Source organism: Beta vulgaris, chromosome 2 (assembly GCF_026745355.1).
Source record: "Beta vulgaris subsp. vulgaris cultivar EL10 chromosome 2, EL10.2, whole genome shotgun sequence".
Lineage (NCBI taxonomy): Eukaryota > Viridiplantae > Streptophyta > Magnoliopsida > Caryophyllales > Amaranthaceae > Beta > Beta vulgaris.
This window is the reverse complement of record NC_079203.1, coordinates 49,483,090-49,509,871: the sequence shown is the minus strand read 5'-3', so window position 1 is coordinate 49,509,871 and position 26,782 is coordinate 49,483,090. Positions and strand designations below refer to the sequence as shown.

The following is a 26,782-nucleotide window of genomic DNA, read 5'->3' as shown; positions in this document are numbered from 1 at the left end:
TCTCCCTAACATATTTTTGTTCAAATAAGGGAACTAGCTTTGATCCCCTTGCTATTCCTTCCTTCATTTCTCGCTAATTCCTCTTACCTAAATAATGTGTTAGAGTAAAGTAAAATATAAAATTAAGTTGGTAAAAATGGAAAAAAGGATTTAAATCGGAGTGTTTGGTTGGAATTTTAGGAATGAAATAGAACAGATGTAATATTGTAGAAAATGACAAAATTGTGTAGTTGTAGTAATTTGAATATGGAAATTGGAACCCATATGTTTCTCACCTCCTTAAAATTCTTGAATCCCGTACCAATGAATCCTGAGGATTGAGATCCTATATATACATCTTAGGCTTTGAGTAATATAATGAGTTCTAAATTTGTACTTATGCGGTTTTCGTTAATTCCTATTATTTGAACAAAATTCCTTGGTTAATAATAATGAAGTATGGATACAAGGCGTAAGTACAATATGAATAGTTAATGGTACTCACCTACTTGATATTTTATTGATTGTAACCTTATTTTGTTTGTGTTGTTCATGTTAATTCATATCTTAAGTTATACTTGAATTCTATTTTATGTAAAACATTTTGTAAATTGGCGGTGATCCCTTTCCTTCACCTAGAAAGTTGGAATATTCCCTTTGAATGTTGTACTCTATATAATCCACAATAACATAAAAATTAATAAAATATTTTATATAATATTTGATCTCATGATTTCAAGTTTTGACTTAACCGCTAATTCAAGTAATAATATCTGGTATAATATTAAAAAGTAAAATACTCCCTTTGTCCAAATTATAAGGCATTTCACCTATCACCTTTGTATTACCAATGGAATATCTAATGCCAATTCTTATTACCTATGTAAATCTAGCTAAAGCTAACTAAATTATTAATATGTGTAAAAGTGGTTTAGATGTCTCATAATTTGAAAAGGAGGGAGTTTTGATAAATAAAAAAAATTTTAAGTACGAGAGGTAGGGCTTGTTCTCCCCAACTTATTTTCAGTTCAGTTCAATTTAGTTCAGTTGCAATCACTTCAGTTTAATTTTAGTTCAGTTGCAATCAGTTAAATTCAATTCAGTTCAATTCAGTTGTTTTATATCGAATAGAGCAGGCCCGTATAACTTGAACCTAAAAACTAGGAATTAAACAAAGTAGTCCAAGGAATTAGAGAGAGCTCAATTACTAAAACTAACTTGTCACCTAAGAGTAAATTAGGTAATGATAAAAAAAATTGGCTAACCGCGTTTAATAATAAAAGTTAATAACCTTCCTCCTCAAGATACAAAAAGTGACCGTTGTAGAGTAGACGCTCTTAATAACCGCGTTACACAGACTGTCACAAACAACTCACAACTTAAACCACCGCCTCATACTCATAACTCATAACTCATAAATCTAAATCACCCTTCATCAAGAATTTGCTCTCTGCGATTTTGCTGAAACCTAATGAAAAATCCCCCATTCATTTTCTCCTTAAATTCATGCTTTAGAATGTATTCGGCGACAAATCAAAATTTCGCTCCTTTTCCAACCATTCTGAATTTAGGATGGAATGTGAAATTCTAGAATTCGATTTCTAGGGTTCCACATTCCGTAATTGAATTCGTATAATTCAAATGAGTGGTAATCGATTTCGGAATTTTGATTTATCACCTTTTCAAGATAGAATATTGTAGAGATTTAGGTATTTTATGAATTTCGTTGAACATTTCAAGTTCTCCCCAATAATTCATGATATTGAAGTGTGAAGAACGAGATTTTAAGGGGAAGGTTGTTCAAAGCGAAGGTAAGGTACGTTCTCTGTGAATTGCGTAATAAAAGCGTCACTTTTTGGTTGTTCTTAGTCATGTTTTTTTTAGGGACCAATTGTTGGTCGAGTTTTATGATTTATTAGGGTTGTTGTTGTTGTGAATGAGATTTGTGAGACTTGTTCATGAGAACTTTATTGACGACGTAACGTTATTGGAAAAAATGGGAATTTGGATCTGATTATGTTCTTTCATATTAGTATTGTTATCTGATTGACTAGGGAAGTCATTAGTGATATTCGAGGAGGGAAAATGGTGTTTATTTCAAAATTTAATAGTGGAAATTACTATGATTTTTGGTAGGATGAAGCGAGTAAGAGTGTCATGTTTAATTGAAATTCTTCGTGCAACCTGATTTTGGAAATTACTTGCAGTTATTCTAATATTAGTATTCACATTGATGTTAATAATACTTAGTGTTCCTTTAATAAATGGGTATCAAATTTTTCCTTTTTTTGGATGTTTTCAAAGATCACACACTTCTTTTCCATCTTTTCTCTCTTGATCTCATTTACCTGATGTTTTGTGTTTATCCCAACACTCTTTGTTTTTACTGTTCTCTCGTTTAATATTGTTTTTTAAATTGCATGTAATAACTAATTTTAATCTTTGTTTTTGGTAATCGTATGATCTGTCTTTATTTCCATTATGTACCAAGGATTTATTAGAATTACTGGCTTCTGGTAATAGCTATCTCTATTTCCATTATTTTAACTATGATCTCTAATAGGATGAAGGGAGTGAAAAGAGACCCTGATTTGGGAAGCTAAATGATAGCTGTTCTCTATGTTAATATTAGTATTCACATTGACTATAATAAATACTCACTGTCCCTTTCTTATATTGGTATCAAAATATTCTTTTTTGGATGTTCTAAAAGAAACTATACATTTCTTTTTTTCATATTTTCTCTCTTGGTCAGCCTAATGTTTTGTGTTTACTTAACACTTAGTGAGGTTCGTAGGATACTGAATTTTGTATATTTGTGCATCTTGTTGAGAATTGTGTATGACAACGCATGTAGTGAGATAGTTTTGTTTTTGTGTAGTCCTCCCTACTTTGGATGCTATTGTTCAATTTCATAGGCCTTTTCTATCTTAGATTTTTGTTATGCTCGTTAATGGATCAAGATAAAGCAAGCTTTTTGTCAGATGTCTATATGGGCAAATAGTTGACAACAAATGTGAAATCAGAGTTGACAATTATGAAATTAGCTGAATTGAATTGTGTACTTGCCCCCTACGGATTTGACAAAATATGAGGAAATGATTTGAATTAGTCACATACTAAATAGGGTCATAAGCTTATGAGGTTCAAGGTTATCTAACTGATGTGTATATCATGTGATTTGTCGAGGATGATGCTCCTATCCAGGTTTGTAGATTTCCAAGGTGCACTATAAAATATGTTACAATTTTTTTGAGGAGTGAGGTGTTGTTGAGTTTGTGGCTGCTGTCATGAATGAGTTTGTGAAACCTATTTATGAGAAATCTGTTGACTAGCCAACTTTAGTGAGGAAAATCGGAAAGGTGACTTGAGTAATGGATATAAGTGTCATCGTTGCTATGGTGGATTTGGGATCCGATTGACTAGGGATATTATTTATGATATAGTTTGAGGCTGGAATATAGTGTTGAGCACAAGAAGAATAGTGGGCATGGTGATCATCCAGTAACCTTGGTGTCGTGTACGATTATGTGAGTGAAAGTGAGTATTATTTAGAATAAACAATACACGCACCTCATCTGGGGAATTACTTGATGCTATTCATTTAACGATAATGAAGGTGAATGTTGTCTTAAACTAGGCTCAAATTTATTTTTCGTTGTTTTAAAGAAACATTACACTTTTTGCGATGCTAAGTTTAAAGTGATTATAATCAAACCTTAGGTAGGTAGCATGGGATGTGATTTTTGAGGCGTGTGAGGATCTGAATGCCTCCTGTATACTAGCTTGCTTATGGTGGTTCATAAGATGCTGAGGTTTGTATATTCCTTTTGGATATGTGGAAAGTTGATTTGACGTGAGCGTTGAATAGATAAAAAGCTTCTGTTGAGGGAGTAAAGTCTTGCTCGAAGTGAAGTGATGTTATTATTATCTGCATCATATCAGACTTTGGGAATTGGTATCATGAAACAATTGAAATGATCCTAGTATTGAAGCTTTTATATCATATGGCCTTGTTGTTGATGTTTATAGGAGTATTACTTGTGTTGACAATTGTGAATTACTGCATAGAACAATTTTTGAAATTAGTGAAATGAGTTGTGTCCAATAGTTTCTGATTCTAACGAAGTGAGGGGAAAAGCTTTGAATTAATTGTTTTTACTTTGGTAAAAATAGGTGACATAAGGATTAAGGCGTTTATGTAATGTCTATATCATGTGATGTGTCAAGGAATGCTCCCATTAAGGTATAAGTGGATTAATTTTTCGGGGTTTATTGTAAACATGTTAAAAAAATTATAGAAATGATGGGTTGTTGAGTATTGTGATTTATCATGGTTGTGCGTGAATGGAAGTTGTGAGACATTCAATGGGAGATATGTCGGGTTCTAACTTAATTGATGGAAATCGTAAATTGTGACTAAAAGTATATTTGGATTTAATTGTCATTGTTGCGTTCTGGTCTTAGAAACTGATTGACCAAGGATTTCTTAATGGTACGTAACATGAGGTCGGAATATTGTGTTGAGAACAAAGAACAGTTGTGGCATGGGCTGGTGATCATCCAATGACCATGGTCGGTATTGTGAATGAGATTCGTGTGACTTATTCATGACAGTTTTGTTGACAATTGGGGAGAAATAATAAATTGGATCGATGTCATTGTTGCGTATGATTTGTATTGATGACAATCAATGCTATTTAATAGGAGGAGGCTGGAAAATCACCAAAAAGTGTTATTGTGTAAGGGAGCCCCAATAATAATGATTTCTTTTATGATGAAGTGAGTGAGAGAGAGACTTGTTTAGATGAATTTATACACGAACCTTTCATGGGAAATTCCTCGTAGGTTTTCTTAGTAACATTGGAGATTGGAGCAAAGATTCAGGAGAGGAAGAGATAGTGGGTGGGTGGGTATATTTTTGTTATTGTAATAAGTTATGTTAAATAAATCACAACTCTTTATTTTTTTCCTATACTAGACTTATTTTTAAGCTAAAAAATAATTAGAGTCGTAGCTAGTTACCATGTGATGTATAATTTTCAGGTGTTGAGCAGATGTGAGTGCTTGTTGTAGTGGAGCTGGGTTACGGTGGCTTATTGGATCCGAGTTTTGCATATCATGTGGGTTTTCAGTAAATTTGACTTGATATGAGCGTTAAATTGATGGAAAGATTCCCGTGAAACACTATGGTCATGCCTAAAGTGGTTGAAGTAATTGTTTATTTCTATGTAGGCTCGTGTGCTTCTTTCTATATTAGGATCGTGTAATATGGCATTTTGCTCACAACATTTGGGAAATTAATACTTGTAACATATATGATATCCTCGATTTCTAGCAATCGAGTGGAAATGTTTTTGAATTAGTGGTGTACCACTTGGGGTAATAAAACAGGCGAGACAAGGTTTTGAGGCTATTTTTGGGATGTGTATATCTTGTTATTTCGCAATGAGGGGGCTACTGTAAAGGTATAAGTACACTGATGTTTTTGGGGTTTATTCTGAACATGTGTAGCATTTTGGAAACTATGGGCTGTGGAGTTTTGTGATATATTCTGTTGAGTTGTGTGAATAAGATTTGTGTCTTTTCCATGAGAGAGATTTGTCAAGCTAAAATTATTTGGGAAAAATGGTGATTTCAATTAAATTGTCATGTTACGTAATGGTTTTTGATCTTATTGACGAGGGATCTTATTAGTGATGAGTCAAGGCTGAAAATAACAGGAAACACTTTGTATACCAGTTGGGAAAAAATTGATGGTTAAGTTCGATACTGCTTAGGTGAGTTTCATATCATGTAGTGTCAAAGAAGGTGCTCGGATCACGGTGTCAGTGGAATAATTTTTCTGGGTTTTTTGTAAAGAGCTTTACTATCTAGGTGTGATGGTTTATTGAATTTTTTATTAATTATGTTTGGTGTCGTGAATGAGATCTGTGGGACTTACTCATGAGAGATCAGTTTATAATGTGATTAATGGTTTCTTTAATGATGAAGTGATTGAAAGAGAGAATTGTTTAGATGAAATTATACATGGTCTTGTTTTGGGAAATTACATGTAGGTATCTTAATAATCTTAGTATTTGAGACTGGAATAAAGAATCAGAAGAGCTAGAAAGTGTGAGGATGTTTGTTTTAGGTGCTGTTTATATCATATGATGTGCCAAAGAAGGTGCTCCTAGCAAGGTATTAGTGGAGCAATGTTTAAGGGTTTATTGTAAAGAGCTTTACTATTTGCGGTGTGAGGGGTTGTTGAATTTTTTGTGTATTATGCTTGGTATCGTGAATGATATTTGTCTGACTTATTCATGAGAGATCTGTTTATAATGTTAACAATTGATTCTTTAATGATGAAGTGAGTGAAAGAGAGTATTGTTCAGATGAAATTATACTTGCTCTTGTTTTGGGAAATAACATGTAGGTATTCTAATGATGGTAACATTTGGGACTAGAACAAAGAATCTGAAGAGATAGAAAGTGTGAGGGTGACCTTTTTTTTTTTTTTTCTTCTATCTTAGCTAATCATGTTGTAATAAACTGAAACTTTATCGCTGTCAACTTATATTTGCTTAACTATGAAAGTTAGAAAAACAATCAACGCCTTAGGTAGGTACCACAAGATGCATGAATTCTTAGTAGGGGTATATGTGAATGCTTGTTATCGTCTAGCTCACATAGGGTTGTTTATACTATGCTGAACTTTGTATATTCTTGTGGGTCTTTGGCGAATGTGATTTACTGTGAGCTGCCGAAGCACAAACAACTTCCCTTGAAAGAGTTTGGTTTTTCCTAGAGGGGTCGGTGTTATTGTTTATTTTGGTTTAGTCTTGTCTGCTTCCTATTGACTTTAGGATCGCTGTCAACTTATATTTGCTTAACTATGATTATACTTAAAGTTAGAAAAATAATCAATGCGTTAGGTAGGTACCATGAGATGTATGAATTCTTAGTAGGGGTGTATGTGAATGCCTGTTATCGTCTAGCTCACCGAGGGTTGTTTATACTATGCTGAACTTTGTATATTCTTGTGGGTCTTTGGCGAGTGTGATTTACCGTGAGCTGTTCGCTTGAAAGAGTTCGGTTTGCCTAAAGGGGTGGGAGTTATTGTTTATTTTGGTTTAGTCTTCTGTGCTTCCTATTGACTTTGGGATTGTGTGCTATAGTTACTATTTATTGTGAAATTAGCTGAATTGAGTTGTGTCCTTGCCCCCTACGATTGGCGAAATATGAGGAAATGATTTGAATTGGTCACATAATAGATAGGGTCATAAGCTTATGAGTTTCGAGCTTATCTAGCTGATGTATATATCGTGTGATCTGTCCAGGATGATGCTCCTATCAACATTTGTAGATTTCCAAGGTTCACCATAAATATGTTACAATTTTTTTTTGAGGAGTGAGTTGTTATTGAGTTTTGTGGCTGCTATCGTGAATGAGTTTGTGAAACCTATTTATGAGAAATCTGTTCTAGCCAACTTTAGTGAGGAAAATCGGAAAGGTGACTTGAGTGTGTTTGGATATAAATGTCATCGTTGCTATGGTGGATTTGGGATCCGATTGACTAGGGATATTATCTATGATATAGTTTGAGGCTGGAATATAGTGTTGAGCAGAAGAAGAATAGTGGGCATGGTGATCATCCAGTAACCTTGTTGTCGTGTACGATTATGTGAGTGAAAGTGAGTCTTATTTAGAATAAACAATACACGCACCTCATCTGGGGAATTACTTGATGGTATTCAGTTAACAATAATGGGGAATTACTATACACGCACCTCATCCGGGGAATTACTTGGGATAAAAAACAAGTGACATAACGTTTGAGGTTATTTAGGTGATGTGTCAAGAAGGTGCATTGGATTAATTATAAGTTGAGTTATGTTCCCGGAGTTTATGGTAAACATGTTTAGTATCGAGGACCAATTGGTTGTTAAGTTCTATGATTTATTATGGTTTGTATCGTGAATGAGATATGTGAGACTTGTTCATGAGAACTCTGTTTACAAGGTAACATTATTTGGAGAAATGGGAATTTCGATTTGATTATCTTATTTCAATTGGAAGTGTTATCTGATGACTAGGGAAGTTATAAATGATAAGTGATTCTGGAAAATGGTGTTCATTTTGAAGTCTAATAGTGGGTATGACGAGCACTAAATAATTATGGTTTCTGATAGGATGGATGAGTGAAAGAGAGTCTTGCTCAATTGAAAATTCTACGCGCAACCTGATTTGGGAAATTACTTGCAGTAGTTCTCTACTTAAATAATAATACTTATTGTTCCTTCCCAAAATTGGCATCAAGATTTTCCTTTTTGCATGTTTTAATAGAAATTATGCACTTCGTCTTTTTTAATCTTTTCTATGGGTCACATAAACTTAATGTTTTGTTTTTTTCCCAACACTTACTGAGGTTCGTACAATGTGAGCTTTGAATATTTCGTGCGTCTTTAGAGAATTGTGTATGGCAATGCTTGCAGTGGCCGAAGAGATACCTTTGTTTATTCATAGTCCTTCGTACTTCGTATTGACTTTGGAATAATTTATTACAAAGCCAGTGAATCTATGCTATTGTACCAAGCTATCATCATGCGGTCATTCTAGTTGGTTGTGAATATATATGATGATCTAACTGAGTGTCGGGGCAATCTATATCTTATTTGTTTGTGTCTCTATCTCTAGTCAAACGAATTGGAGTGACCTTGTACTCTTATCTTGGTTATAAATTTGGGATTCCCAGTTTTAACGAATATGAAGGGTTGTCTAAATTGATATATAGGTGTAGTGGGTTTTGGAGACTGGAAATTGTGCTGATAAATAAATAATAGCGGGACAGTATGCTGATTCCTCATGTGGTTATCTTTGTAAATATATAAGTTCTATAGGCTTTTTAATCTTAAATTTTTTAACATTGTTTAAAGGATTAGGATAAAGCAAATTTTATTTCAGATGTTTCTATTGGCAAATAGTTGACAACAAATGTGAAATTAGAGTTGACAACAATTGTGATATTAGTTGAATTGAGTTGTGTCCTTGTCCCTCACGGATTTGGCGAAATATGAAGAAATGATTTGGATTCGGCGAAATAGGGTCATAAGCTTATGAAATTTGAGGCTTTTTAGCTGATGTGTGTATCATTTGATCTGTCCACGATGATGCTCCTACCAAGGTAAATGTGAATTTCTAAGGTTCACTGTAAATATGTTACAATTTTTTTCAGGAGGGAGGTGGTGTTGTGTTTTGCGTCTGCTGTAACGAATGAGATTGTGGAATTTTTTTAAGAGAAATCTGTTGACAAGCTAATTCTAGTGAGGAAATTGGAAATGGTGTCTGTGAGTGTATTAGGATTTAATTGTCATTGTTGCTTTGGTGGATTTGTGATCCGATTGACCAGATTAATGATATAGCTCAAGCTGGTATATAGTGTTGAGTAGAAGAAGAACAGTGGGCATGGTGACCATCCAATAACCTTGGTGTCGTGAACGATGAAGTGAGTGAAGTTGAGTCTTATTTAGATTAAATTATACGCGCACATGATCTGGGAACTACTTGGTGTTCAATTAACAATAATGAAGGTCAAAGTTGTCTTAAATTAGGGTCAAACTTTCTTTTTTGGTTGTTTTAAAGAAAACATTACACTTTAAGATAAACTCGCTCTTTCTTTCCCTAGAAAACTGTTTTTTTGTTGCTCGTCGCAAAATATTGTCTTCCCTTTTTTGTCTTCTGTTCTCCTTTTTCTAAAAATACATGTATTAGTTGTTTTTATATTTATTTGTTTGTTATATTTTATCTTCTATATCTAACATTAAGGATACAGAAAGATTTTTATTTGAAATAAAAATATTGAAGGAATAGATTGTACGTCCCAATACAATGCTAACATTAGAGATTGCAACAAAAATTAAAACAAAATAGAAATTGGGTGGTAAACTGTGAATATTCTTGGTGACTTAACTTACTTTTGCGATGTTAGTCTTAAATTTAAAGCCGATTGATAATCAAAGCCTTAGGTAGGTATCATGGGATGTGAATTTTTGAGGCGTGTGAGGATGTGTGAATGCCTGTTGTTGAATAGCTTACTTAGGGTGGTTTGTAAGATGACGAGGTTTGTATATTTTTTTGGATATGTGAGAATTTGATTTGATGTGAGCATTGAATGGATAAAGAGCTTCAGTTGAGGCAGTAAAGTCTTGCTGGAAGTGAAGTGATGCTATTATTCTCTGCATCATATCAGATTTTGGGAAATGGTATTATGAAACAATTGAAATGATGCTAGTATTGAAGCTATTTCATCATATAGCCTTGTTGTTGGATGTTTATATGGGCCTATTACTTGCTGATGAGAACTGTGAATTAGTGAAGAGAACAATCTTTGGAATTAGTGGAAATGAGTTGTGTTCAGCTAGTTTCTGATTCTAGCGAATTAAGGGGAAAGACTTTGAGTTAATTGTTGAGTACTTTGGTAAAAATAGGTGACATAAGGATTAAGGCGTTTATGTAATGTCTATTTCATGTGATGTGTCAAGTAATGCTCCCATCAAGGTATAGGTGGATTAATGTTTTTAGGGTTTATTGTAAACATGTCAAAAACTTTTTAGGAAGTGATGGGTTGTTGAGTTTTGTGATTTATTATGGTTGTATCGTGAATGAAAGTTGTGAGACATTTCAATGGGAGATATGTTGGGGTTTTCTAACTTTATTGATGAAAATCGAAATTGTGACTAAAAGTATATCTGGATTAAATTGTCATTTTTTGTTCTGGACTTGGAAACTGATTGACCATATTATTAATGATAATATGAGGTTGGAGTATTGGGTTGAGAACAAAGAACAGTTGTGGGCTGGTGATCATCTGATGACCATGGTTGGTATCGTGGATGAGATTCGTGTGACTTATACATGAGAGTTTTGTTGACAATTGGGGAGAAATGGAAAATTGGATTGTATAGTCGTATGTTGTGTATTGATTTGTGATCTGATGACAAGCAGTGCTAATTTATTGGACGAGGCTGGAAAATGATGTTGAGGCCAAAAGTGTTATTGTGTAAGGGAGCACCCAATGACAATGATTTTTTTATGATGAAGTGAGAGCGAAAGAGAGTTGTTTAGATGAAATTATTCATGCACCTAACATGGGAAATTCCTTGCAGGTTTTCTTAGTAACAACAGATATTGGAATATAGATTCAGGAGATAGAGAGATAGTGGGTGGATGGGTTTTTTTTTCCCTTATTGCACTAAGTTATGTTATACTAAACCGCAAATCTTTTTTTTTTTTGCTATACTATACTTTTTTTTTAAGCTCAAAAATAATAAAGAGTTGTGGTTAGTTACCATGTGATGTATAATTTTCAGGTGTGAGCAGATGTGAGTGCTTGTTGTAGTCGAGCTCAATTCCAGGTTTTTAGTATATTCATGTGGGTTTTTAGCGAATGTGACTTGATGTGAGCGTTGAATTGACGGAAAGATTCCCTTGAAGCTCTATGGTCATGCCTAAAGTGGCTGAAGTAATTGTTTATTTCTGTTTAGTCTCATGTGCTTCCTGTTTATTTTAGGATCATGTATTTTTGGCATATTGCTGATGACATTTGAGAAATCATTACTTACAGAATTTAAGAATTAGTGGAATCGAGTTGTGTCTCTCCTCGGTTTCTAGCAATTGAGTGGAAATGCTTTCGGATTAATGGTGTACCACTTGGTGTAAAATAACAGACGAGACAAGGTTTTGGGACTATTTTTGCGATGTGTATATCTTGTGATTCGCAATGAGTGTACTACTATCAAGGTATAAGTAGAGTACTGTTTTTTGGGTTTATTCTAACATGCTTAGCATTTCGGAAATGATGGGTTGTCGAGCTTTGTGACTTATTCTGTTGAGTTTTATGAAAAAGATTTGTGTCTTTTTCCATGAGAGATATTTTGTCGAGCTAAAATTATTTGGAAAAAAATGGTGTTTTCAATTAAATTGTCATTGTTACGTATTGGTTTTTTGATTATTGATAAGTCAAGTCGGAAAGTAACAGGAAACGCTTCGTATACCACTTGGAAAAAAAACTGGTGGCTTAAAGTTTGAGGCTGTTTAGGTGATGTGTTTATCATGCGATGTGTCAAAGAAGGTGCTCCTATTACGGTATTAGTGGAGTAATGTTTCAGGGTTTATTGTAAAGGGTTGTGATGGTTTGTTGAATTGTTGATTTATTATACTTGGTGTCGTGAATGAGATTTGTGTGACTTACTCATGAGAGATCTGTTATAATGTGAAGAATGGTTTCTTTAATGATGAAGTAAGTGAAAGAGAGTATTGTTCAAATAAAATTATACATCGTCTTGTTTTAGGAAATTACTTGTAGGCATCTTAATAATGTTAGCATTTGAGGCTGGAACTAAGAATCAGAAGAGCTAGAAAGTGTGAGAGTATCGTTTAAATAAAATAATACATGGTCTTGTTTTAGGAATTTTTTTTGTATGTATTATAATAATGTTAGCATTTGAGACTGGAACAAAGAATCAGAAGTGCTAGAAAGTGTGAGGATGGCTGTTTAAAATGATGTGTATATCTATTACTTGTCAAAGAAGGTGCTCCTATCAAGGTGTTAGTGGTAATGTTTCAGGGTTTATTGTAAACACCTTTACTATTTGCGGTGTAATGGTTATTGAATTTTCAATGTATTATGCTTGGTATCGTGAATGAGATTCGTCTGACTTATTCATGAGAGATTTGTTTATATTGTTAACATTGGTTTCTTTACTGATAGAGTGAGTGAAAGAGAGTACTGTTTAAATGAAATTATACATTTGTTTTGGGAAGTTACATGTAGGTATTTTAATAATGGTAACATTTGGTACTAGAACAAAGAATCTGAAGAGATAGGAAGTGTGAGGGTGACCTTTTTTTCCCTTTTATCTTAGTTAATCATGCTGTAATAAACTGAAAGTTTATCGCTGTCAACTTTTATTTGCTTAACTATGAATCTATGATTGTACGTAAAATTGGAAAAAAAATCAATGTCTTATATAGGTATTTATCCCAACATTTACTAAGGTTCGTACAATGTGAGCTTTGTGTTTCTTGCATCTTTGGAGAATTGTGTATGGCAATGCTTGCTGTAGGAGGTGATAGTTTTGTTTGTATATAATCGTCGCTACTTCATATGGACTTTGGAATAATTTTTTATGAAGCTAGTGAATCTATGCTATTGTAACAAGCTGTCATCATTTAGTCATTCTAGTTGGTTGTGAATTTATTTGATGATCTAACCCAGTCGGGCAATCTACATCTCCTTTGTTTATGTCTCTATCTCTAGGAAAACGAATTGGAGTGACCTTATACTCTTATCTTAGTTATAAATTTGGGATGCCCAATTTTTATGAATATGGAGGGTTGTCTACATTAATGTGTAGGTGTAGTGGGTTTTGGAGATTGGAAATGGTGCCGATAACTAAGAATAGTGATAGAGTATGCTGATGCCTCAGGTGGCTATCTTTTTAGATATTTAAGGTCTATAGGCTTTTTCTTATATCTTAAATTTTTTAATGGATTAGGATAAAATAAATTTTATGTCAGATGTTTATGTTGGCAAATAGTTAAAAACAAATGTGAAATTAGAGTTAACAACAATTGTGAAGTTAGCTGAATATCCTTGTCCTTCACGGATTTGGCGAAATATGAGGGACTCGTTTACTTCCACAGGGTCATAAGCTTATGAAGTTCGAGGCTTTCTAGCTGATGTGCATATCATGTGATCCATCGAGGTGATGCTCCTTTCAAGGTAAATGTGGATTTCTAAGGTTCAATGTAAATATGTTATAATTTTTTTGTGGAGCAAGGTTTTGTGTCTGCTGTCGCGAATGAGATTGTGAAATCTAGTTATGAGAAATCTGTTGACATGTAACTTTAGTGAGGAAAATGGAAATGGTGTCTTTGAGTGTATTTGGATATAATTGTCATTGTTGTTTTGGTGGATTTGTGATCCATTGACCACATATATTATTAATGATATAGTTTGAGGCTGGAATATAGTGTGGAGTAAAGTAGAACAGTGGGCATGGTGGTCATCCAATAACTTTGGTGTCTGAACGATGAAGTGAGTGAAAGTGAGTCTTATTTAGTTGAAACTATACGCGCACCTGATGTGGGGAATTACTTGATGGTATTTAACTAACGATAATGAAGGTTGATGCAGTTGTCTTAAATTAGGGTAAAATTTTCTTTTCCGATTGTTTTAAAGAAACATTATAGTTTAAGATAAACTTGTTCTTTCTTTCTTTCCCCATAAAATTGTTTTTTTGGTGTGCATCACAACATTATGTCTTCCCTTTTTGTCTTCCGCTTCCCTTTTCTAATGGTACATGTAATAGTTGTTTTTATATTATTTATTATATTTTATCTTCTATATCTTTAATTTACGGGTATAGAATATTTTGTTTGAAATAAAATTATCGAAGGAATAGATTGTCCGTCCTAATACAATGCTCACAATAGAGATTCCAACAAAGATTAAAGCGAAATAGAAATTGGGAGGGTAACCTGTGAATATTCTTGCTGACTTAACTTACTTTTGCGATGCTAGTCTCAACTTTAAAGCTGATAAATAATCAAAGCCTTAGGTAGGTACCATGGGATGTGAATTTTTGAGGCGTGTCAGGATCTGAATGCTTGCCATAGACTAGATGTTGAGTTTTGTATATTCTTTTGGATATGTGGGAATTTGATTTGATGTGAGCGTTAAATGGATAGAAAGCTTACGTTTAGGGAGTAATGATCTTGCTGGAAGTGAAGTGGTGCACTATTAATCTCTGCTATCATATCAGACTTTGGGAATTGGTATTATAAAACAAGTGAAATGATGATAATATTGAAGATGTTCATCATATAGCCTTTTTGTGGATGTTTATATGGGCTTATTGCTTGTTGACGACAACTGTGAATTAGTATAGAGGAACAATGTTTGAAATTAGTGGAAATGAGTTGTGTCCTCCTAGTTTTTGATTCTAGCGAAGCGAGGGGAAAGGCTTTGCAAAATTAATTGTTTACTACTTGGGTTAAAATAAGTGACATAAGGATTAAGGCGTTTTTGGTGATGTCTATATCATGCGATGTGTCAAGGAATGCTCACATCAAGGTATAGGTGGATTAATGTTTTCAGGGCTTGTTGTAAACATGTTACAATTTTTTTTTATTGTACTAAGTTATGTTATAATAAAGCGCAACTCTTTTCTTTTGCTATACTACACTTATTTTTAAGCTCAAAAATAATTACAGCCGTAGTTAGTTACCATGTGATGTATAATTTTCATATGTGAGCAGATGTGAGTGCTTGTTGTAGTCGAGCTCAATTTCAGGCGGTTTGTAGGATGCCGAGTTTTGTTTATTCACGTGGGTTGTCAGTGAATTTGACTTTGATGTGAGCGTTGAATTGATGGACAGATTCCCTTGAAGCACTATGGTCATCCCTAAAGTGCCTGAAGTAATTGTTTGTTTTCGTTTAGTCTCATCTGCTTCTTGTCTATTTTAGGATCGTGTATTGTGGGAATATTGATGACAACATTTGGGAAATTAGTACTTGCTAAATTTACGAATTAGTGGAATCAAGTTGTGTCCTCCCTCTGTTTCTAGCACTCGAGTCACAATACTTTTGGATTTTTCTTGTACCACTCGAGGTAAGAAAACAAGCGAGCCAAGGTTTTGAGGCTATTGTGATGTCGCAATGCGGGTGCTACTATCAAGGCATAAGTAGCGTACTGTTTTTGGGTTATATTTTGTACATGTTTAACATTTAGGAAACTATGGGATGTCGAGCTTTGGGACTTATTCTATTGAGTTTTGTGAATAAGAGTTGTGTCTTATCTATGGGAGAAATTTTGTCAAGCTAAAATTATTTGGAAAAAATGGTAAATTCAATTTAATTGTCATTACATATTGGTTTTTTGATCGATCAGGGATATTGTTAGTGATAAGTCATGGGTGAAAATAACAGAAACGCTTTGTATACTACTTTGGGAAAAAATGGTGGCTTAAACTTGAGGTTGTTTAGGTGATGTGTATATCATGTGATGTGTCAAAGAAGATGCTCCTATCACGGTATTAGTGGTGTAATATTTCAGGGTGTATTGTAAAGGGCTTTACTATCTGGGATGTGATGGTATGTTGAATTTTGGATTTACCATGCTTGGTGTCGTGAATGAGATTTGTGTGACTCACTCATGAGAGATTTGTTTATAATGTGAACAATGGTTTTTTTTTAATGATGAAATGAGTCAAAGAGAGTATTGTTTAGATGCTCTTGTTTTGGGAAATTACATGTGATGTTAACATTTGAGACTTAGACTGGATCAAAGAGTTTGAAGAGATAGGAAGTTTGAGGATGGCTGTTTAGCTATGTGTCAAAGAAGGTGCTCCTATTAAGGTGTCAGTGGAGTAATGCTTCAGGGTTCATTGTAAAGAGCTTTACTATTTGGGGTGTGATGGGTTGTTGAATTTTTTTTGTATTATGCTTAGTATAGTGAATGGGATTTGTCTGACTTATTCATGAGAAATCTGTTTATATTGTTACAATGGTTTTTTTAATGTGAAGTGAGTGAAAGACATTTGAGATGAAAGACATTTATATTGTGAACAATGGTTTTTTTAATGATGAAACGAGTGAAAGAGAGTATTGTTTAGATGAAATTTTAGATGCTCTTGTTTTGGGAAATTACATGTGATGTTGACATTTGAGACTTAGACTGGATCAAAGAATTTGAAGAGATAGGAAGTTTGGGGATGGCTGTCTTAGGTGATGGTCAAAGAAGGTGCTCCTATCAAGGTGTTAGTGGAGTAATGCTTCAGGGTTCACTGTAAAGAGCTTTACTATTTGGGGTGTGATGGGTTTTGAATTTTTGATGTATTATGCTTGGTATCGTGAATGGGATCTGTCTGACTTATTTATGAGAAATCTGTTTATATTGTTACAATGGGTTTTTTAATGTGAAGTGAGTGAAAGACATTTGAGACTGGAACTAAGGATCACAAGAGATAGAAAGTGTGAGGATGGTTTTATTATTCTTTTGTCTTACTAAGTTATGGTGCGATAAACTGAATAATTATACTTGAAAGTTAGAAAAACAATCCATGCCTTAGGTAGTTACCACGAGATGCATGAATTCTTAGTAGGGCTGTATGTGAATGCTTGTTATCGTCTAGCTCTCGGAGTGCTGTTTATACGATGTTGAACTTTGTTTATTCTTGTGGGGCTTTGGCGAATGTGATCTACTGTGAGCTGTTGAATGGACATATAACTTCCTTTGAAAGAGCTGTTGAAGCTTTAATTATATAGCCTTAGCTGTTAAATGTTTGTATAGGCATATAGCTGACAACAAATGTAAATTAATGAGTTGAGTTATGCTCTCAAGGTTTATGGTACACATTTTTAGTATCTGGGGATCAATCGGTTGTCGAGTTTTATGATCTATTATGATTTGTATCATGTATTTAGATTTGTGAGACTTGTTGACTTGCTAAAATTATTGGGAAAAATGGGAATTTGGATATTGGAGTTGTTATGGTTGATTATGGAGGTTATTAATGATAATCAAGGCTGGAAAATAGTAGTTATGACGAGATCCAAATAATTATGGTTTCAGATGGGATGAAATGAGTGAAAGAGATTCTATGTGCTACCTGATTTAGGAAATTACTTGCAGTTATTCTCTATTTCAATCATAATACTTTGTGTTCCTTCCCAAAATTGGTATCAGAATTTTCCTTTTTAGATATTCTAAAAGAAACTACACTTCTTTTTTTTTTGATCTTTTCTCTCTTGGTCCCATCAATCTAATGTTTTGTGTTTATCCCAACACTTACTGAGGTTTCTTGGATGATGAGTTTTGTACATATCGTGCGTCTGTGGAGAATTTGTGTGTTGCAATGCCTGCAGTGGCTATAGTTTTGTTTATGTATAGTCCTTCCTATTTTGTGTCGAGCCACTGAATTGATGTTATTGTTCTAAGCTGTCATTATGTGGTCACTCTAGTTGGTTGTAATATATTCGATGATTTAACTCAGTGTCGCACAATTTATATCTCATTCGATTGAGGCTCTAGCGGTGGCAAAATGATTTTAGAGTGATCTCCTACTCTTATATTGGTTATAAATTTGGGATACCCGGTTTTATGAATATGGAGGGTTGTCTAAATTGATATATCGGGGCACTGGGTTTTAAAGATTGGAAATTGATATGTCGGTGCATTATGTGGCCATCTTTGTAAATATTTCAGTTCGAGAGGCTTTTCTTATATCTTAAATTTTTTTAATGCTATTTTATGGATCAAGAATAAAGCAAGTTTTGGGTCAGATGTTTATATAGGCAAATAGTTGACAACAAATGTCATAGTGGAGTTGACATTAATTGCGAAATTCGGAATTGCGTTGGGCCCTTGGCCCCCACAGATTTGACGAAATATGAGGAAATGATTTGAAATAATATGTAGTATATAGGGTCATAAGGTGCTATAAAGTTCAAGGCTATTTAGCTAATGAGTATATCATGTGATCTGTCCACAATGGTGCTCCTTTCAAGGTATATGTGGATTTCTAGGGTTCATTGCAAATATGTTGCATCAAATTTTTTAAGAAGTTTTGTGGCTGCTCTCGTGAATGAGATTGTGAGACCTATTTACTAGAAATTTCTTGACAATTAACTTCAGTGAGGAAAATTGGAATGGTAACTTGAGTGTATTTGGAAATAATTGTCATTGATGCTTTGGTGATTTGTGATCCAATTGACCAGGGATATTCTTATATAGTTTGAGGCTGGAATATAGTGTTGCGTAGAAGAACAATGGGCATGGTGATCATGTTAATAACCTTGGTGTCTTGTACGATGAAGTGAGTGAATGTGAGTCTTAGTTAGATCATATTATATGTGCATTGTATTGGGTTACATGATTCAAGGAAAAAATGAAAAATATTACTCAATGCGTTCCAATTTCCAATACAATGCTTAACATTAGAGATTGGAACGAAGATTAAAGCGAGATAGAAATTGGGAGGGTGTGTATTTTAATTGCACTAAGTTACAATCTATTATATTGTAAATATTTTTGATGGTATAACTTATAAATGCGAAGCTATAGGATGTGTGAAGTTAGGTAGGTACCATGGGATGGGACGTGGGATGTGTGAATATTTGAGGCGTGTGAGGATCTGAACGTTTGCTGTAGACTAGCTTACTTAGGGCGGTTAATAAGATGCCGAGTTTGATCTGAGCGACTGACTGTTGAATGGATAAGCTTTGTTTGACAGTGCAAAGTTCATGCTGGAAGTGAAATGATGCTATTATTCTGTGCATCATATCTGACTTTGGGATCTGTTATTATGAAGCAAGTGAAATGATGCTATTATTCAAGCTTTTAGTCATATAGCCTGTGTTGGATGTTTATATAGGCATATTGCTGATTACTAATGTGAAATTAGTGCGGAAAACAATTATGTAACTAGTGAAATTGAGCTCTGTCCACCTAGTTTCAGTTTCTTGAAAAATAAGGGGAAAAGGCTTTGAATTAATTATATACCACTTATTGAAAAATAGGTGTATGTTTAAGGCATTTTTGGTAACGTGTTTATCATGTGATGTGTCAAGGTCATCGTATTCAATCCAAAGGGGATGACATGTCTCTTGGTAAGAGGAACATAGAGCTCAGAATTATGGGTGTATTAGATACTCCGAAATGAAAAGGAAATTGATCTATGGTTGATTAAGAGACCATGTCGGACTAACCCTAGACACTTTAAGATCCTTTCTTGCTCCCATTTCCAGTCAAGAGATAGGTAATTAGACACATCCCGTTCCAGTGATTGGGGGGCGCTCGCAATAAGGAAGGTGGTCCCCGTAAGTTAGATAAGTCGGGTAATGTTTTCAGGGTTTATTGTAGTCATGTTACGAAATGTTAGGAAGTGATTTGTTTTGAAGTTTTGCGATTTCTTATGGTTGGTATCATGAATGAGATTTGTGAGACATGGTGTTGCTTTGGTATGATGTCTTTATTGGGAAAAATGGGAATTAGATTTAATCGTCATTGTTATGTTTTATTGTGTTTAGGGAAAATCTAACTAGTATGATGGTGTGAGAGAGAGTTGCCTAGATGAAATAACATTGGAGATGGGAACGAAGATTGAAATATACAAGTCGAATGGTAAGCGTATATTTTTCATTGTACTAAGCTGAAAATATTCTTGCTGACTACTTATTTGGTTGTACTATATTTGATACTCAAATCTGAAAATTAATCTTAGTTAGGTACCATGTGATGTATAAGGTTTAGGTTTGGCCAGATATGATGCTTGTTGTAGTTTACCTCACTCGACTGGTTTATAGGATGCTGAATTTCTTGTGGGTCTATGCCAAATGTGATGAAGTAAGTGTGGAATGAACGGAAAGCCTCCCTTGAAAGAGTATGGTCATGCAATGTGATTTTCTCTCTAGTCTTCTCTACTTCCGATCGACATTGGGATCTTGTATTATGGAGCAAGTGAAATGGTGCTATTATTCAAAAAATTTCATCATATAGAGTTTGTGTTAGGTGTTTCTATGGGCAATTGCTGACAGCAAATGTGAGATTAGTGTAAGAACATTTTTGAATCAGTGAAATGTGAGATTAGTGCAACAACATTTTATGGGCATGCTAACTTTAATGTGGAAAATGATTATTTGGATTTAATTGTCATTCTTGCGTATTGGATTTGTGATCTGAATGACCAGGGATGTTATTTTTAATGATAGTTTGAGGTGGAAAATTGTATTTAGAATATGTTCTAATAGTGGGTATGCGAGCACCCCAAAATTGTGGTTTCGTGTGATGCGAGTGAGTGAAAGAGAGTATTGTTTCGATGAAATTATACGTGCACTATTTTTACTTGCAATTATTTCCGATTCTTTATATTAGTATTTACATTGAAGACTACAATACTTACTTATTTGTCACTGAATTGGTATCAGATTTTCTTTTTTGGATGTTTTAAAAGAAACTTTATGCTTCTTTTTTCTCTTGAACCCGTGAATGTAATTGTTTGTCGTTTTAATCTAACTCTTTGTCCTTTTTTCTCTTCCAACTTTATTTTTGTTTGTTATTTTAGCTAAATATGATAACTATTCTTGATCATCTTCTGTTTAACTGTATCTTCTTTTACTTGGGATCGCCACATGGCAGGACGCTGAGGGTTGCTAAAAGTATCTAGCAACATTTGTACTGTGTTCGTAGTCTGCTGGCAGAGTAAGTATTCTTTGCATCTTGCTGTTCAAATATCCCACTTCTATCCACTTGCCTGTAATTTACTGGCACTGCAAGCGTTATCTGCAGGCGCTGTGTAGCAAATCAATTGAGGCCTCATATTATGTTTACATATGCCAAGTGTGAAAAAAAGCGGTGCAACTGGGGGGGGGGGATCACCTAAGGGTCAGAGAATATCTAGAGAATGTTAGGAGAATATCATATTCTATTAGCAAGATCATGAGGTGGCATAACTGACCTAAGGGAAGTGTGAGTGAATGAAATCTCTATAAAATAAAGGAGGTAGGGACAATAGGTATTCAGTAATTTAGAGTAATTCGGAGAGATCTTAGCCTACTGAATTCCTTGACTTGTCTTGTAATTCCTTCCACTCTTAATCAAGTATCTTATTCCTACTTTTGTCACTCTTGTTCTTTCTCTTCTCATTGTCATCGTCTTTATCATTAACCTGCCATTGTTAACCAAACTTTCCATTAAAAAGTACAATATGTTCCATGGTGTTGTCACAATTTGTTGCCGCAGCGTAGTGTTGCTGCCAGCTTGCAAAATTTTTTTACGGGATATCTTCTTTGATTTTAGTTTGATGATATGGATGAATATTTATTAGATATTACTGTCCAAAGAATACATGGCAATATCACTCGATCTGAACATCCCAATACAATGTTAATATTAGAGTTTGGAACAAAAATTGGGATCCGATGAAAAATGGGAGGGTGGGTGTTTTTTTCATACTAAACCATGTTTACAAATATGGAAAAAATCTTGGTGGCATAAACTCATTTTTACTAAACAAGTTGAAAATTAATCAAAGGAAGGTACCATGTGATGTTTTAATTTTTGAGGTATTGGAGGATGCTGAGTTTTGTGTATGTTTTCAAGACGGTTGTGAAAAATATTTGATGATCTAACTGAGAGTCGTACGCTCCATATCTGATCTGATCGAGTCATTAGCTCCAAGACAATATCACTTGAACCTTATCTTTCTCCCATTTTGTTATCATGGAACTTGGACTGATATAATGCTTGAGATAGTTTGTCGAGTTGTTGCTCATTCTTTAAGATGTGTATATGTGTTAAAAGGTATGCTAAGTGCTCTTTTGAAGGTAAGTGTGGATAAAGTGATCACTGTCTATTTTTGTGGGGAATTCAAATTTATGAACCAGCCTTTATGGTGGTGTTTTTCCTAGTATTTAGTGGTCTGAGAGGTACGGTTTTGGTCTATGTTACTCGCAATTCATGGTAATATCTGTATGGACTATGGAGTTATTTATATTCATCTGGGTTACATGTCTGTGTTCGACAGGAAAGCTAGAAGGGTGGAGTTAACACTTAACACAGGTGTATTGATGAACAATGGAATAATTGAGAGTTTGTGATATATAACGGAGTGAGTTAATTGAAGCTAAGTTTGATGTTGCTACAGCTGTATATAATGGGAAGCCTTTCAGTTTTACGTTTTAGTCCAGTTTAAGGATATTAACCTATATGTTATAGACTTGTAGTGTATGTACAATGTAGCATTGAGTTTTATTCAACCTGGATGAAGTTTTTGGCTTCTTTGAAGATAACTAGATTTTACTAATTATATTTCTTTTTTTATTGTTTAAGGAATCTGTATTAATTAGGAAACTACATTCAAGATTTTGATTTTTTTTTTTTTTTATATTTTGTGATTGATAGCAAGAAAAACTGCTATTTGTTTTTAGGTACAAGATAAGTGATCTCGATTTGTAATTGCAAGCATAGCAGTAATATGAGGGAAATGTTAATTGTTAATCTTCTATCTGTGGCTACTCTATATTTGCTCGAGGATGGACTGGACGATTGAGGTCAAATGAGTCATATATCAATATATCATAGAGTCAATTTTTACGCTTTTTTCAATACATTTGGAAGCAGTTCTACAAATAGGGGTATTTATGTAATTATAGACTAGGGCTATTTACGAAAATACTCTTATATAAAATTACAAAAATACTCTTACTGTAAAGTTACAAAAATACTACGTAAATACTCAAACATAAAATTACTAAAATACCCCTGTAAAATATGCATTCTTTTGTAAAATTACGTAAATATTCCTAGTATAAAATTACAAAAATACCCAAACTATCTCTTATTATAAAATTACAAAAATAAAATTACAAAAATACGCTAACTATAAAATTACAAAAATACCTCTAGTGTGAAAATTACAAAAATACCCATATGTTAAATTACGTAAATATACTTTATATAAAATTTAAAAAATGCCCTTTTGTAAATTACAAAAATAATCCTAGTATAAGATTACGTAAATACCCCTAATGTGAAATTACGTAAATATCCATATATAAAATTACAAAAATAACCTTGTATAGAATTACTAAAATACCCTTAGTGTAAAATTACGTAAATACCTTATGTAAAATTACAAAAGTACCCTAGTGTGAAAACTACAAAAATACCCCTATATTAAAATTACATAAATAGCCCTATATAAAATTTAAAAATTACCCTTTTGTAAAATTATAAAAAAACCCCTAGTATAAGATTACGTAAATACCCCTGGTGTAAAATTACGTAAATACCCATATAAATTACAAAAATACCCATATAAAAAATTACAAAAATACCCACTATATAAAATTACAAAAGTACCCTTATATAAAATTACAAAAATACCCCTGTAAAAATACCTTTATTTAAAATTACAAAAATACCCTTTTATAAAATTACAAAAATACCCCTAATGTAGAATTACGTAAATACCCCTACTGTAAAACTACGTAAATAACCATATATATAATTACTAAAATACCCCTATATAAAATTACAAAAATACCCTTATATTAAATTACAAAAATACCCTTATATTAAATTACAAAAATACCCCTAATGTAGGATTACGTAAATACCCCTAATGTAAAATTACGTAAATACCCATATATAAAATTACTAAAATATCTCTATATAAAATTACGAAAATACCCCCTCGTATAAAATTACAAAAATACCCCAATATGAAATTACAAAAATACCCCCCTATATAAAATTACTAAAATACCCTTATGTATAATTACAAAAATATCCATAGCGTGAGAATTACAAAAATATCCCTAGCGTGAAAATTACAAAAATACCCTTTTGTAAAATTACAAAACTACCCCCTAGTGTAAAATTACAAAACTACCCATATATAAAATTACTAAAATACTCCTATATAAAATTACAAAAATACCCTTATATAAAATTACAAAAATACCCTTATATAAAATTACAAAAATACCCCTAGATAAAATTACAAAAATACCCTTCTGTAAAATTACACAAAAATATCACTAGCGTTAAAATTACAAAAATACCCCTACTGTAAGATTACGTAAATACCCATATTGTAAAATTACGTAAATAACCATATATAAAATTACTAAAATACCCCTATATAAAATTACTAAATACCCCTATATGAAATTACTAAAATACCCCTATCTAAAATTACTAAAATACCCTTATATAAAATTACAAAAATACCGTTATGTAAAATTACAAAAATATCCCTAGCGTGAAAATTACAAAAATACCCTTTTGTAAAATTACAAAACTACCCCTAGTGTAAAATTACAAAACTACCCATATATAAAATTACTAAAATACTCCTATAAATTACAAAAATACCCTTATATAAAATTACAAAAATACCCTTATATAAAATTACAAAAATACCCCTGTATAAAATTACAAAAATACCCTTATGTAAAATTACAAAAATATCCCTAGCGTTAAAATTACAAAAATACCCCTAGTATAAGATTACGTAAATACCCCTATTGTAAAATTACGTAAATAACCAAATATAAAATTACTAAAATACCCCTATATAAAATTACTAAATACCCCTATATAAAATTACTAAAATACCCCTATCTAAAATTACTAAAATATCCTTATATAAAATTACAAAAATACCCTTATGTAAAATTACAAAAATATCCCTAGCGTGAAAATTACAAAAATGTCCTTTCGTAAAATTACAAAACTATCACTAGTGTAAAATTACAAAAATACCCATATATAAAATTACTAAAATACCCCTATATAAAATTACAAAAATACCTTTATATAAAATTAAAAAAATACCCCTGTATAAAATTACTAGAATACCCTGATGTAAAATTACAAAAATATCCCTAGCGTTAAAATTACAAAAATACCCCTAGTGTAAGATTACGTAAATACCCCTATTGTAAAATTACGTAAATAACCATATATAAAATTACTAAAATACCCCTATATAAAATTACTAAATACCCCTATTTAAAATTAATAAAATATTCCTATATAAAATTACTAAAGTACCCTTATATAAAATTACAAAAATACCCTTATGTAAAATTACAAATATACCCCTAGTGTGAAAATTACAAAAAAAAACCTAGTATAAAATTACAAAAATACCCTTATGTAAAATTACAAAAATACCCCTAGTGTGAAAATTACCAAAATACTCTTTCGTAAAATTACAAAAATACCCCTAGTGTAAAATTACGTAAATACCTAGTACAAAATTACGTAAATCTCTAAGATAAAAATTAATAAAATACCCTTATATAAAATTACTAAATTACCTTTTTGTGAAATTACAAAAATACCCTTATGAAAAATTACTAAAATACTCCTGTATAAAATTACTAAAATATCCCTACATAGAATTACTAAAATACCCCTATTTAAAATTACTAAAATATCCAATCATAAAATTACATAAGTACCTCTAACATAAAATTACAAATATACCCCTATATATTACAAAAATATCTTATTGTAAAATTATATAAGTATCCCTAATGCAAAATTACAAATATACTCCTAAATAAAATTACTAAAATACCCCTAATGTAAAAAATTACTAAAATACTTTTTATAAAATTAAGTAGTTATCTCTTTGTAGTATCAAAATTACAAAATTCTCCCATGTGAAATAATAAAAATACCCTTCTATATAATTACTCCTGTATATATATACAAAATACCCTTATATAACATTACAAAACTACCCTTATATAAAATTACGAAGTACCCCAGTGTAAAATTACAAATATCCCTATAGAAAATTACGCAATTACTCCTATATAAAATTAGCACTTACCATTTTGTAAACTTACGTACCCCTAGTGTAAAATTTTACCCATTTAAAATACCCTTTTAAAAAATTACATAAAATACCCTTTAAAAAAATTACGTAAATATCCCTTTGTAATATTACATAAATATCCCTTTTTTATATCAAAATTACGAAATTCCACATGTAAAATTACATACTCTGTATAATTATGTACTTTTTTTTTTACTCGTGTATAATTACTTACCCCGATTTATAATTACAAAAATACCCCTATGCAAAACCTTATATAAAAATACAAAAAAAACTTTTTGTAAAATTTAAATAGCTTTTAAATATCAAAATTACGGATATACCTTAACCCTAATCTTGACAAAAATTAATAGAATATAACTACAACTTCATAATAATTCCTTTTTAAAAAACATTTTTTCAT

General features: G+C 32.6%; 1 long non-coding RNA gene across 1 annotated transcript; it reads left to right on the top strand.

The window, feature by feature from the left end:
• Nucleotides 1-1,340: 1,340 nt before the first annotated feature.
• Nucleotides 1,341-23,021, top strand: LOC104908287 (uncharacterized). The gene is made up of 3 exons (XR_792156.4): nucleotides 1,341-1,795; nucleotides 21,162-21,224; nucleotides 22,549-23,021. It is a non-coding gene; the product is annotated as an uncharacterized LOC104908287 (long non-coding RNA).
• The last annotated feature ends 3,761 nt before the right edge of the window (nucleotides 23,022-26,782 follow it).